Source organism: Miscanthus floridulus, chromosome 13, assembly GCF_019320115.1.
Source record: "Miscanthus floridulus cultivar M001 chromosome 13, ASM1932011v1, whole genome shotgun sequence".
Classification (NCBI taxonomy): domain Eukaryota; kingdom Viridiplantae; phylum Streptophyta; class Magnoliopsida; order Poales; family Poaceae; genus Miscanthus; species Miscanthus floridulus.
In genome coordinates, this window is record NC_089592.1 from 63,181,514 (window position 1) to 63,193,774 (window position 12,261).

General features: G+C 40.6%; 1 non-coding gene across 1 annotated transcript; it reads left to right on the forward strand.

The window, feature by feature from the left end:
* Positions 1-1,088: 1,088 nt before the first annotated feature.
* Positions 1,089-1,197, forward strand: LOC136502456 (small nucleolar RNA R71). Its single transcript, XR_010770593.1, has one exon. It is a non-coding gene; the product is annotated as a small nucleolar RNA R71 (small nucleolar RNA).
* Positions 1,198-12,261: the final 11,064 nt, after the last annotated feature.

The following is a 12,261-nucleotide window of genomic DNA, read 5'->3' on the forward strand; positions in this document are numbered from 1 at the left end:
CAGGTGATGTGTTAAGGATGGTCGCACTACACTCCTCCATCAACTTGATTACTTTAGTGGTGGGCAGTGGTCTTTTGTTGTTGAGAATGTCTCGGAGATACTTTGCATAGGTGGGTACCTGTATGGCATCTAGTAGAGGAATATTGATATATAATTTTTGAATTACCTCCACAAACTTACTAAACTGCTCATCCATTTTGACTTTTCAATTTCTGCGTGGAAACGGTAGGAATGTAATGTCATGAAAATCTTGTAATTCTCGCTCTTGTGGCACAACTTCTTCAACTTCATTGTTTCTCTTCTCCTCTTCCTGCATTACCACTTGTGTCTTACCTATCCTTGTTGGATACGGCGGATCACGAGTAGACTTGCCACCTCTTGTGGTTATAGCATTGACCTTTTCAAGGTTAGTAGCAAAAGACAGAGTAACGACCAACTAGGCTAATTAAGATTCTATCTTTTTATTATAGCTAGGTTGGTCTTTTATGGCAGAAGAAAAACTATTCATTTTAGTATTTATGTTTTCTAGGACCTTATCATTAAAACCAAGCTTTTTAGAAATATTCTCATTAATCCTAGCTTGTTCTAAGATTAAGTCTCTTAAGGATGGTTGCTTGGGATTAAAAGAATTATAATTGTTACCTAGGTACTTACCTTGGTAAGTTGACCATTGTTGTTGATTCCATCCTTGTCTCTGTTGTTGTGGACCTAAATTGTTACCAATGATGTTTACATCCTCTTGATATTTAGGGAATTCAACCCTCAAATATTCTCCACATGTATTTTGAGCATTAAAAGCATCTTGGATGGATAGATGATCTCTCTTGTAATTAGCTCGTTGTTCGAGCCAATTCAATAGTACGTCCATCTTGGTTGACAATGCACACACTTCTTCTGGTACTTCTTCACTCTTGCATGATTGGATGTTACATGATGACTAGCCTTGATTAGAGGCTATCTTCTCCATAAGAGTTTTAACTTTTCCAAGGGTGAGTGACATAAATGACCCTCCAATAGTGGCATCAAGTTGTTCATGAGCTTTCTGAGTTAATCCATGGTAGAAACTTTGCATGAGCGACTAATCTTCCATTCCATGGTGAGGACAATCTGAAATATATTCATGGAAATGTTCCAATGCTTCTGGAATGGTCTCTCCCTTCTACTATTGGAAGTTGGAAATCTTTTCTCTTAAGGAATTGGTCTTGCCTACTGGGAAGAACTTTTCTAGGAAGGCCTTTGAACACTTTGCCTATGTATTGATGTTGTCTTTGTTGATGTAGAACCATTGCTTTGCCTTTCCTACTAGTGAGAATGAGAACAAGCGAAGTAGTATGAAGTCTTGAGCAACATCCTTGATGATGACTATGCTACTGATGTATAGAAATTTCTAAAGATGAGCACTAGCATCTTCATGTGCCTTTTAGTTGAATGGTGTAGCTTGCACCATGTTGATGAGGCTTGGCTTGAGCTTGAACTCAAGGTTGTTGGTTTTGAGTGTTGGTCTAGTGCGAATGTTCTCAGTGCTTGGAGTAGAGAACTCACGTAGAGTTTTGTCAGCCATAGCTCAGAAACTGGTGTTGAACTTCCTTTTTGATTTGGTTGATTCTAATTGGAAGTTATTGGTGAATCACAGCCAATTCTGCAATACCCTGTATAAAATATGAACAACGACAAATGAGGGTAAGCCTGCTAAACCAGAGTTGTTATGATTTTATCAATAAGTATTTATTTGATCAATTCTCTATAGCCATGTGCCCCTTCTCGGCAATGGCACCAGAAATGCTTGTTGACATTTCTTAGCATCACTCTTTACTAAGTTGTCATCACTAACATGATGCTAGAAATGCGTGATTGGTAATTATTATTGACACTTGTAAACTTAGAGAAAATTATATATGTTAAAGTAAAGTATCCGCAAGCGCACAGATAATATACCATTGTAGCATTTCACCTGGGAGTATACCGGGTATCGTTATTTATATTTTATCCATAGGGAGGAGCTATGGGATTGTTGGCATAGAGATATTGACAAATATGTATACTTGTGATAAAACCACTCTCATGCTTTGGTAGGGGAGGGCAGGGGCTAGTTATATAGGCCGGAGCGTCAAGCTTGAGCCCTCGGATCAAACCGACTTGAATAAATGGCGTAGAAGCAATCAAGGAGGCAGTGGAGAACTGACATAGCGACGAGGGCTGACATGTGGTCCTTATGGGGCACCTGGTAGCCACTTGAGCTCCGCCTCGGTGTGGAGTTCTCTCGGGTCTTCTGGAACCTTCTGGTGTCTGTTTCACTACGGATAAGCGCAATTAATTCCGACATGTAGGTCCACCTTGATGATTTTCTAAATAAACCCTATAGAAAATACAGATTCATCAAAACTCATGAAATTTGTTAGTTTAAACCCCTAAGTCTTTGTTGGTGATCATATTTATGCCCTTATACAAGTTTTATTGATGGTTTATAGTGGTTGTTAACTACCATCAACTGTAGGAAAGGAGGATCCACCATGTGAAGCAATCAAGCAATTAGCTATTGGTGATATTAGACCACAAGAAGATCAAGCTATAGAAGTGGAGGTTCCTCAAGTTGTTGCTGTCCCAATTTCTATTGATGTACCTGACACAGTGCAGTAGCAGACCCCTGCTGCAACATTGCCATGCGGCAGTGCCACGCCTCTAAGGGGCAGTGCCGCACCACCCCAGTTAGTAGCAGCTGATTCAACTCTAGTTCGTGGATAAAACCTACAACCCATATTTGAGGAAGAAGAAGATGAAGGTCTAGATGATGAGCAAGAAGCCATTGATCACCCAAGATTAAGACAGACAATACAACAAGATCATCCTATTGACAATATCCTTGGGAGTCTTCGAAAGGGGATATTGATTCATTCACATTTAGCAAATTTTTGTCAATATTACTCATTTGTTTCTTCTTTGGAGCCTCTAAAGGTAGAAAAGGCACTTGGTGATGCGGATTGGGTGATGGCCATGCAAGAAGAGCTTAACAACTTTGAGAGAAATAAGTGTGGACCTTGGTGGAAAGACCCAAGACAAATGTGATTGGCCCCATGTGGGTCTTCCAGAACAAGCAAGATGAGAATGGTGTAGTGATAAGGAACAAGGCAAGATTGGTTGCTCAAGGTTTTACTCAAGTAAAGGGCTTGGATTTTGAAGAAGCTTGTGCACTAGTGGCAAGACTTGAAGCAATTCAGATGCATCCAGCCTATGCTGCTCATCACAACTTCAAGCTATATCAAATGGATATAAAGAGTGCATTCCTCAGTGGCCCCATTCAAGAGCTTGTCTATGTTGAGCAACCACCGGGCTTTGAAGATCCCATGTTCCCTGACCAGGTCTACAAACTCCAAAAGACACTCTATGGGCTTAAGTAAGCACCAAGAGTATGGTATGAATGCCTTAAGGAATTCTTGCTTAAGCAAGGCTTTGAAATAGGCAAAGCTGATCCCACTCTTTTCACTCGCAAAGTTGGTAAAGATATTTTTGTGTGCCAAATATATGTCGACAACATAATATTTGGTAGTACTAATCATTCTTTTTGTGAGGAATTTAGTAGGATTATGACCAAAAGATTTGAGATGTCTATGATGGGTGAATTGAAGTTCTTCATCGGGTTTCAAATCAAGCAAGTGAAGGATGGAACTTTTATTAGCCAAACGAAGTACACCCATGATATGCTAAAGATGTTTGACATGGTGAATGCAAAGCCTATCAAGACTCCCATGCCATCAAATGGACATCTCGATCTCAATGAGGAATGGAAAGCCATGGACATCAAGGTATATCACTCCATGATCGGCTCTCTACTTTATTTGTGCACATCTAGGCCCAATATTATGCTTAGTGTGTGCTAGATTTCAAGCTAACCCGAAAGAGTGCCACTTGGTGGCTATTAAGAGAATCTTGAGATATTTAGTGCACACACCTAACCTTGGCTTGTGGTATCCTAAGGGCTCTAAATTCGATCTACTTGGGTATTTAGATTCCGATTACGTCGGTTGCAAAGTAGATAAAAAAAGCACAATGAGGACATGTCAATTCCTTGGACAGTCCTGAGTGTCTTGGAGTTCTAAGAAGAAAAAATGTGTAGCCCTTTCCACTGCTGAGGCTAAGTATGTTGTAGCTGGTGCATGTTGTGCTCAACTACTTTGGATGTCGCTTTACCAAAACCCCACTCTTGTGTGACAATGAAAGTTCCATAAAGCTTTCAAACAATCTCATAAACCATGCAAGAACCAAACTTATAGACATCTGGCATCATTTCTTGAGAGACCACGAAACCAATGGAGATATCAAAATTCACCATGTGAGCACCGAAAACCAACTAGCCGATACCTTCACTAAGCCTCTTGATGAGTCAAGGTTTTGTGCTTTGTGTAGTGAGCTAAATATACTTGACTCTCATAATGTGGTTTGAAATATAGCACACCTTTGATTGATCAACTAGCATCTAGGAAGAAGGTTTGTAAAGAATTAAATTTTAGTGCTTCAAAATGTTTTATCAAATGAACTAGTATGCTATGATCATAGATTGTAATGACTATCTATTGCTGATCATAATATGCTGGAGATATGTGATGATATCCTATAAATGTAGAATTATTTCGATTGTAGATAAATCTCTGATGTCTGTAGGATGCGGCTGTGCTGCGCTTGCCCCGCGACAATACCATGCCTAGCAAGCGGCAATGCCGCATTTTGAATTACGCTTGGCAATTGGGCCGCAGCGATAGTTACTGTGGGGCCCATTCCTCTTCTCCTTATCCCTTCTGGCCTGTAGTAACTCTCTCTCCCTTTCACCCTGATGTAGCCGCTCTCTCCTCTCCATGCGACTGCGTTGCTCGCACCATCGCCACGCCTATGTGCTGCACCCCTACAGTGCCGCACCGTTTGTCGGACCTCCTGTGGTTTGCTGGTAGCTGCTGCATCCTTGGGGGGAGCAGTTTCACCTCTTTCCTCTCCAATCCATGAATAGCAAGGTGAAACCCTAGCCTTCCCCGATCTATGCAATGTAGTTCATTTTGTGGTAGATATCGGTTTCTACGAACAACGTGAAAGGATTTGAAGTAGATATGATGGATGAATTGAATCAAATTGGAGATTCCTTGGTGGAATGGGTCTAGCCCATGCGATAGTGCCACGTGCTGTAGCTGTGTTCCATATAGTTTACGGTGACATTCTATCGATGACTCTCTAGAGTGATTGGATTCATCCACCATGTCTCATCCCTGATTTAATCATTTTGCTGTCTCACTAATCTATTGCTTGACTCTATTATGTTGTTGGTCCTACATAATATGAGATTATGTGATGGTCTAGAAGTTAATTTGGGAGATAGATTAAGTAAGCAAGACAAAACAAGTCGTGAACTAGGTGAAGCATCTGGTGCGGCAGTGCCACTCCTAGGGTGCGGCAGTGCCGCATCACCTAGAGCAGTTCAGTCCAGATTGCTTTTTGAGTTCACAATTTGAGTCTTCTTGCTTATTTAAACTATTTCACAAGTGTTCTTCTACTTCCCATTAATGTAGTTTCTCACTTGAACCTATTCTTATGCATAGATGTCCTCCGGCGAAGACAATGAGTGGAGGGTTAAGAGGAAACATGATGCTCCTAGAGACAAGCAAGTTCCTCTCTGATTAGGAAGAATAGCTGGTAGTAGCAGAGGAGCAATAGGTGGAGATGTCAGAGGTAGGGGGAGCAGTAATGAACAAATTCTGTAGGAACTAGCTCTTGAGATGGCCAAGTGTGTCATTCCTCCTAATGCATGCCTGGATACACCAGCACACATTGATGAGTTTGATCCTTCTTATATTGTTGACTATACTGAGGATGTGATGGAGAAGAGAGCTATTGACACTCGTCAACATCAAGTCATTGATTATATGGGTAAACAGAAAATGGTGGAAGAGGCAAGAGAAGATAACCCATATGTGGTGCAAAAGGATCTTGGTGTTGATTATAGGTTTTAGAATGTTTTCCATTCCAACTTCTATACCTCAGTCATCTTCAATAGCAAGAAGTCAAAGATTGTGAAGATGTAGTACATTGACTAGGAAGAATTGAGAGCAAAGAATGATCCAGAATTCAACATGGCTATTTAGGCATGTGAGAACTTTGGATTGAAAGACATCATGGCTTTTAGGTACAACTGGAACAAAGAGGTGCTTGCTCAGTTTCATGATACCTACTTCTATAGCCGTGATACAAATGAGATACATTGGATGACTAAAGGTCGACACTATCGTGTTGACTTTGTTACCTTCAGCTAGATTCTTGGCTTTAATGAGGAGCATCATGGCTTCTCATATATTCATGATGAGTGTAGGGCTGAGGTTAGAGAAATTGCCTACATGTACATTGATAGAAGATCAGTTGATGGCAAGGTAAAGGGCCTGAAGAGCTTTTATTACATTCTCAACAACCTAATCAGGCACACCATAAAACCCAAGGATGGAGCTACATCGGACCTAAATGGATTTGTGAGGAATGTGCTTGCTAGATTTGCTCCAAGTGGAGATAAATTCAATGTTCCTCACTTCATGTGGCATGAGCTTCGAGTGGCTGTGGAGGATGCTAGGAAGGGGCTGCCCTATGCTCCTTACCTTATATTCATGATTGAGAGAGTCACTGTCTATAGGTTTGTCAAGGATGGGTTGCATGAGGAATACAAGATTGAGAAGGCTAGACATGCCAAAGCTAGTGAGACCATTGCCTCTCCCTTATATATGCCTAGATCTTCACGCTCTCGTCGTGGAAAGAAGAAGAACAAGATGGTACAGTGGATCAAGGCCATATTTAGGAAGTGCACATATGCAGCTGACAGAGCCTATGAGACTCAGTTGGAGTAGCATGTGCAGCGTGCCACTGCAAATCTTCCACCTCTTCCTCCACCACCACCACCTCCACAAGATGATTACGAGTTGACATTGGGTTCGACTTTGCACTCTATGCGTCACACTTCTACCAACATCACCAAGGCAGGGTGGTAGTCTCCTTAGACAACAATGGTGATGATGATGGCGATGATGGACGTGCTTCTCATGAAGGAGATGGCGTAGATTGGGAGAACGTCCAAGAGGAGTACGATGATTGAGTTTGATTTCTTTATTCTTTTCCTCTTTTTGGTGCTTGGTGCCAAAGAGGGAGAAGTGAGAGGGGGGGTCAAACTCTTTTGGCATTTCAACACCATGTGTTTGCTACTGCTAGAGCTTCATGTCCTATTCGATGAGAGTTAGTTCCTTAGGAGTGAGTTTGAGAGCCGCTCAAAACTCTATTTTATTGTAATATTCCTAGCTAAGTACTTCTATTTGTATCAGATATGGACATGTATCATCGTGGGTTGTAGCTTGTCATATTCATGTGCTAGGAAGCTTATCTCTTATATGTATACTACTGTGTGGTGCTTGATTTTTTATTTGTGCTGTTGCAACTAGTGCGGTAGTGCCGCACTTCTGGCCCGGTAGTGCCGCTCTGTGGCTGTGCCACTGCTAAGGCATGGCAGTGTCATGCCTTGCTATGTTAGCAACTCATGTGTGCATAAACTATCATTCGCATCACATATTATATTCTTGACACAGTGTGCAGCACCTCACAGGAGCATGGATGTAGGGGGAGCCCCATCACAATTGACTAAAGTGTGAATTTTGGCCTCTAATGCCAAATTGAGAATTCAATTCTCCATTCACACATTTAGGGGGAGCTTCTACACCCATGGCTCAAAAAATCACAGTTATATTTCATATCTTTTGTAAGCTCTAATTGGGTTGTCATCAATCACCAAAAATGGGATGATTGTAAGTGCAATCAAGCCCTAATTATGGGTTTTGGTGATAATGACCACAGAATTATAGGACTAATGAGATTTAACAAGATGACAAGCAGGAGATTCATAAATGAGGATGTTATACATAATGGAGGTGCCCTAAAATACAAAAGACGATGTCATCAATCTCAAAAGAGGTTTATTTCATTTTATATTTTGAATTTGAGTATAGGAAAAACTATACTATAAAGGGGACACAATTCTCAAGCTAACATGTACAACCAAGTGCTCAATCTTACACAAATGTATCCTCAAATCCAGACAAGATAGCTTGCTCAACACTCTTTCATCCTGTGCTGTCTGGCTTGGTGTGGTAGTGTCGCACCTAGAGAGAGGCACTGTCGCTATGCGGCACTGCCATAGATGAGATCTTTAGTGTAGCTAGTTTGAGAGCCTGCTTGTTAGTTGAGTAGCTCTTGTTTTGCCATGGTGGTATAATCACCTTACTCTCTTGTATTTACTTTTGATATATAGTTGTGTAGCAAGCTCTTTAGTGTAGCTAGTTTGAGAGCCTGCTTGTTAGTTGAGTAGCTCTTCTAGTTAAGCTGTTTAGTGTAGATTGTTTGAGGGCTTTTAGTTAGTAATGACATAGCTATTGTTTGTACCTAGAGATCATAGCAACTAGAATTGTTGGTATAGATGGCTTGCAACCCTTGTAGAGCTAAAGTAAAATTGCATTTAGCCATTTAGGTTTTTAACCCTTTGCTCTAGTGAATTTGTAGAGATTTTTTATAGGCTATTCACCCCCTCTAGCCATTTAGGACCTTTCAACTAGTATCAGAGCCATGGTCACTATTTAATCAAGGCTTAATAACCTTCGGTGTCAAAAGATGGCTCAAGTTGTGTTCAACATGTGGGGGGCAAACCACCTTTCTTTGAAGGTATATGTTATGATTATTGGAAGAGAAAGATGAATATGTATCTTGGTTCAATCAATGATCAAGTATGGGATGTGACCGAGAGTGACTATGTAATTCTTGATCCCACCAATCTCACCAACCAAGACAAGCCAAACAAGTAATGCAATACAATGGCTCTCAACACCATCTACAATGCCATTGATTCAAAGGTATTTGAGCAAATCAAGGATTGTGAAAGAGCTAGTGAAGTGTGGAAGAGATTGGAAGAAACTTATGAGGGCACCCCGGTGGTCAAGAGTGTCAAGTTGTACATTCTCAAGGACAAGTTGACAAGCTTGAAGATGAAGGATGATGAGAGCATTCTAGAGATGTTCCATAGATTGTAAGTGATCATCAATGACTTGAAGGCTTTGGGTGAGAAGATAAATGATGATGATGTCTCTCATCAGTTCTTGATGTGCTTACTCTAAGATTTGAGACATTAAAATTGATTATCATAAGAGGAGGATTAAAGGACATAACCCCTAACCAAGTACTAGGTGATGTCATGACACAAGAGACATACCGTGTGAAAAGGGAGGGGGTTAACCAAGATGAGAAGAAGGATGAAGACAAGAAGAAGAAAAGTATAGCATTCAAGGCTAGCACCTCATCCAAGAGCAAGGGCAATGCTAAGAAAGAAGAATCAAGTGAAGAGGAAGAAGCTAGTGACTTTGATGATGAAGCTATGGCTCTCTTTGTGCGCAAGATGGGAAAATTCATGAAGAAGAAGGGCTATGGTGCAAGAAAGAGAAGAGATCACAATAAGGAGTGTGTTAGAAGATGCTACAAATACAAGAGCAAGGATCATGTTGTAGCGGATTGTCCCTACAATAGTGATAATAATGGGTATGAGAAGAAAAAGAAAAGAAGAAGAAGAAAGAAAAGAAAGAGAAGAAGATGACATTCAAGAAGAAGAAGGGTGACAGCTATGTGGTCACTTGGGATAGTGATGGCTCTTTGAATGATGATGATTTTAGTTATGATGACAAGAAATCCATCAAGTAGGTACTAGCAAGCATCGCCATCAACAACAAACCTTCTCTCTTTGACACTCCATCGACGTGTCTCATGACAAAGCCCGCCAAGGTAAAATATGATGTGAGTGATAATGATGATTGTGAAAGTGATGATTATAGGAATGATGATGATGATGAGGAGTACTGAAAGGAGGAGCTCATGGGCATGTTAGAGCAAGTTCATACTTGCTTTGAGATGAAGAGAAGGGAGTGCAAAGAATTACGCAAGAAAGTTAAATCTCTTGAGCAATCCTTTGATGAGCTTAATACCACTCATGAGAGGCTAATGAAAGCCCATGAGAAGATTGGCAAAGCTCCCTATCGACGACAAAACATGATGGGCCAAGCCTCGCCGCCAACATGCAAAGCAAGCCGGGAGAAACCACGTGGAGCGGATCCCAAGCTCTCCCCGGGCTTAGGGAAACACCAGACCGGATGGTCGTGAACTAGGACGTGCCAGTTAATTTGACCCCGCAATTTATAAGGAGAGAAAATTAATCAGTAATTTAAGGTGGAACATGCGGTGTTATTCTAGATAGTTCCAAATGTGCGGCCGAATAGCCGATGAGATAAGGTATTGACTAGAGAGTCGATATCCAGCATGTTCATGATGCATAATAAGTAAAATAAGTATATCAGCAATTATCAGATATTTAAATGTATAGATCTTAACAGCTGATGATCATGAGGACATGTAAAAGTTTGATGGATAAACATGAAAGCATCTTTATTAACTGAGAAACATACTAGCTTTTAACCAAGATAAGAACAAGTACAAACATATGAATAGCCAGTATATTCTCAATAAGCGGGCTATCAGCTAAAACAACCAATTCCAGTGAAAAAAGCTCATAACATGCAAACAATCAACCATTAAACATGGACAGATCCATAAACTTATCAGATCTAACCTATTATCTCTAACGGTGGGGTTTGACCGAATCGATGGCAGCCATAATAAAGATAATAGATTAAACCTTCAAAGAATAGGAGCCTATACATACTCAACAGAATCATGAAAGCATGCTACTATCGTGAAAGCACGGGCGATCGGCTAAATAGCTGATGTGAACATAGCATGCAGCCAGAGACTATGTTTGACCATAAGGAAGACTTATTAATTGATAATTTCTAATCTATAGTGTTACCAGTGGGGTCAACCGGATCGATGAAAGCCATAATAGCAGTTCTAGACTAGATTTCATCAACTAACAAGCTTTACTTAGGATCAAACATGCCTTGACCACATGCTATCTTTGATCAAGATTGGAACAAGACGACTAATCTATCCGAAACCATCGTTAAAGTGAGATCTAGATGGTGCAAAGCGACAAGACGATAGTTTAATGAGATATAAAGCCGATCTGTTTCAATCTTAATCGGGCAAAGGTTGATGTTGTTACAAATAGTAAGAATACTAATTATAACAAGATCGATAACTAGCAAATCTATTAAAAACAACAAGGAAACCCTACCAATCTTAATATATTTAACCGACAACTAATCCATATCAAAATTTGTATGAGATCGAGCCGGACCAATGCAACCGTGCAAATTTTGATAATAATCAAGGGGTAACTTGTATCAGAGATTGTAAGAGATTCAAGTCGAACTGATGCAACCTTACAATAACTAATGATAACTAACTTATACAAAGCTTGCAAGAGGTCAAACCTAACCGATGCAGCCTTACAAACAAAGTATAAGTCATGATAGATATTTACAAATAAACCAGAGGTCGGACTTAACCGATGCGGCCCTACTTGCTTAAAGAAATCACCGAGATCTACTCTACTCTTACTCCTAAGGGGTCGCGTAAGCCAAAAAATAAAGGTACGGGTTTTTGATTGATCGCAGAGATGTTTGTAATAATAGCCGGGGTTCAATATTTATACCCAAGAATTGACTATGAGTCTTGGTCAAACAAGGCTGTTCCAAAATTTGGAAAAGAAAACAAAATTTCCTAAATTATGATAAATTGGACCCCAATCTTTCCCTTCTATGGACTGGGATGTGTCTTCCTGTTTCTGGCCGATGCCATTTTTGCTACCGGAGCCTTCTTGAGATGACGATGTCATCGAAATCCAGCCAATTCCAATCAGCGTCCTAGCTAGCTTATTTTGCACTCATCACGGCTTCCTTCGGTAAGTTTCTGAATCATGGGGTTCCATGCAACGAACCAAATTTTGGTGTCAACACATGCCCCCCAATTTTGGAAGAAAATGATTTTATTATAAAATTCTGATCTTTGATCGTTGCACACATCGCACTTTCAACTGTCTATTCTGGCTTCTCCGTTTTAGGCCGAAAGTTGATATAAATGACCAGATTGCCCTTGTCTCCTTTATTCGGCCAATCTACTTATGTTCTCCCTCTGCTTCGGTCGCCTATCATCACAATCTTTCTGAGCCCAAACCCTAGCAAATCTAGGACTTCAACTCAGTAAAACATTCTACTGTCCCCCATGCAACCCTAGGAGCGGCAGTAGCCAAGTAACTAC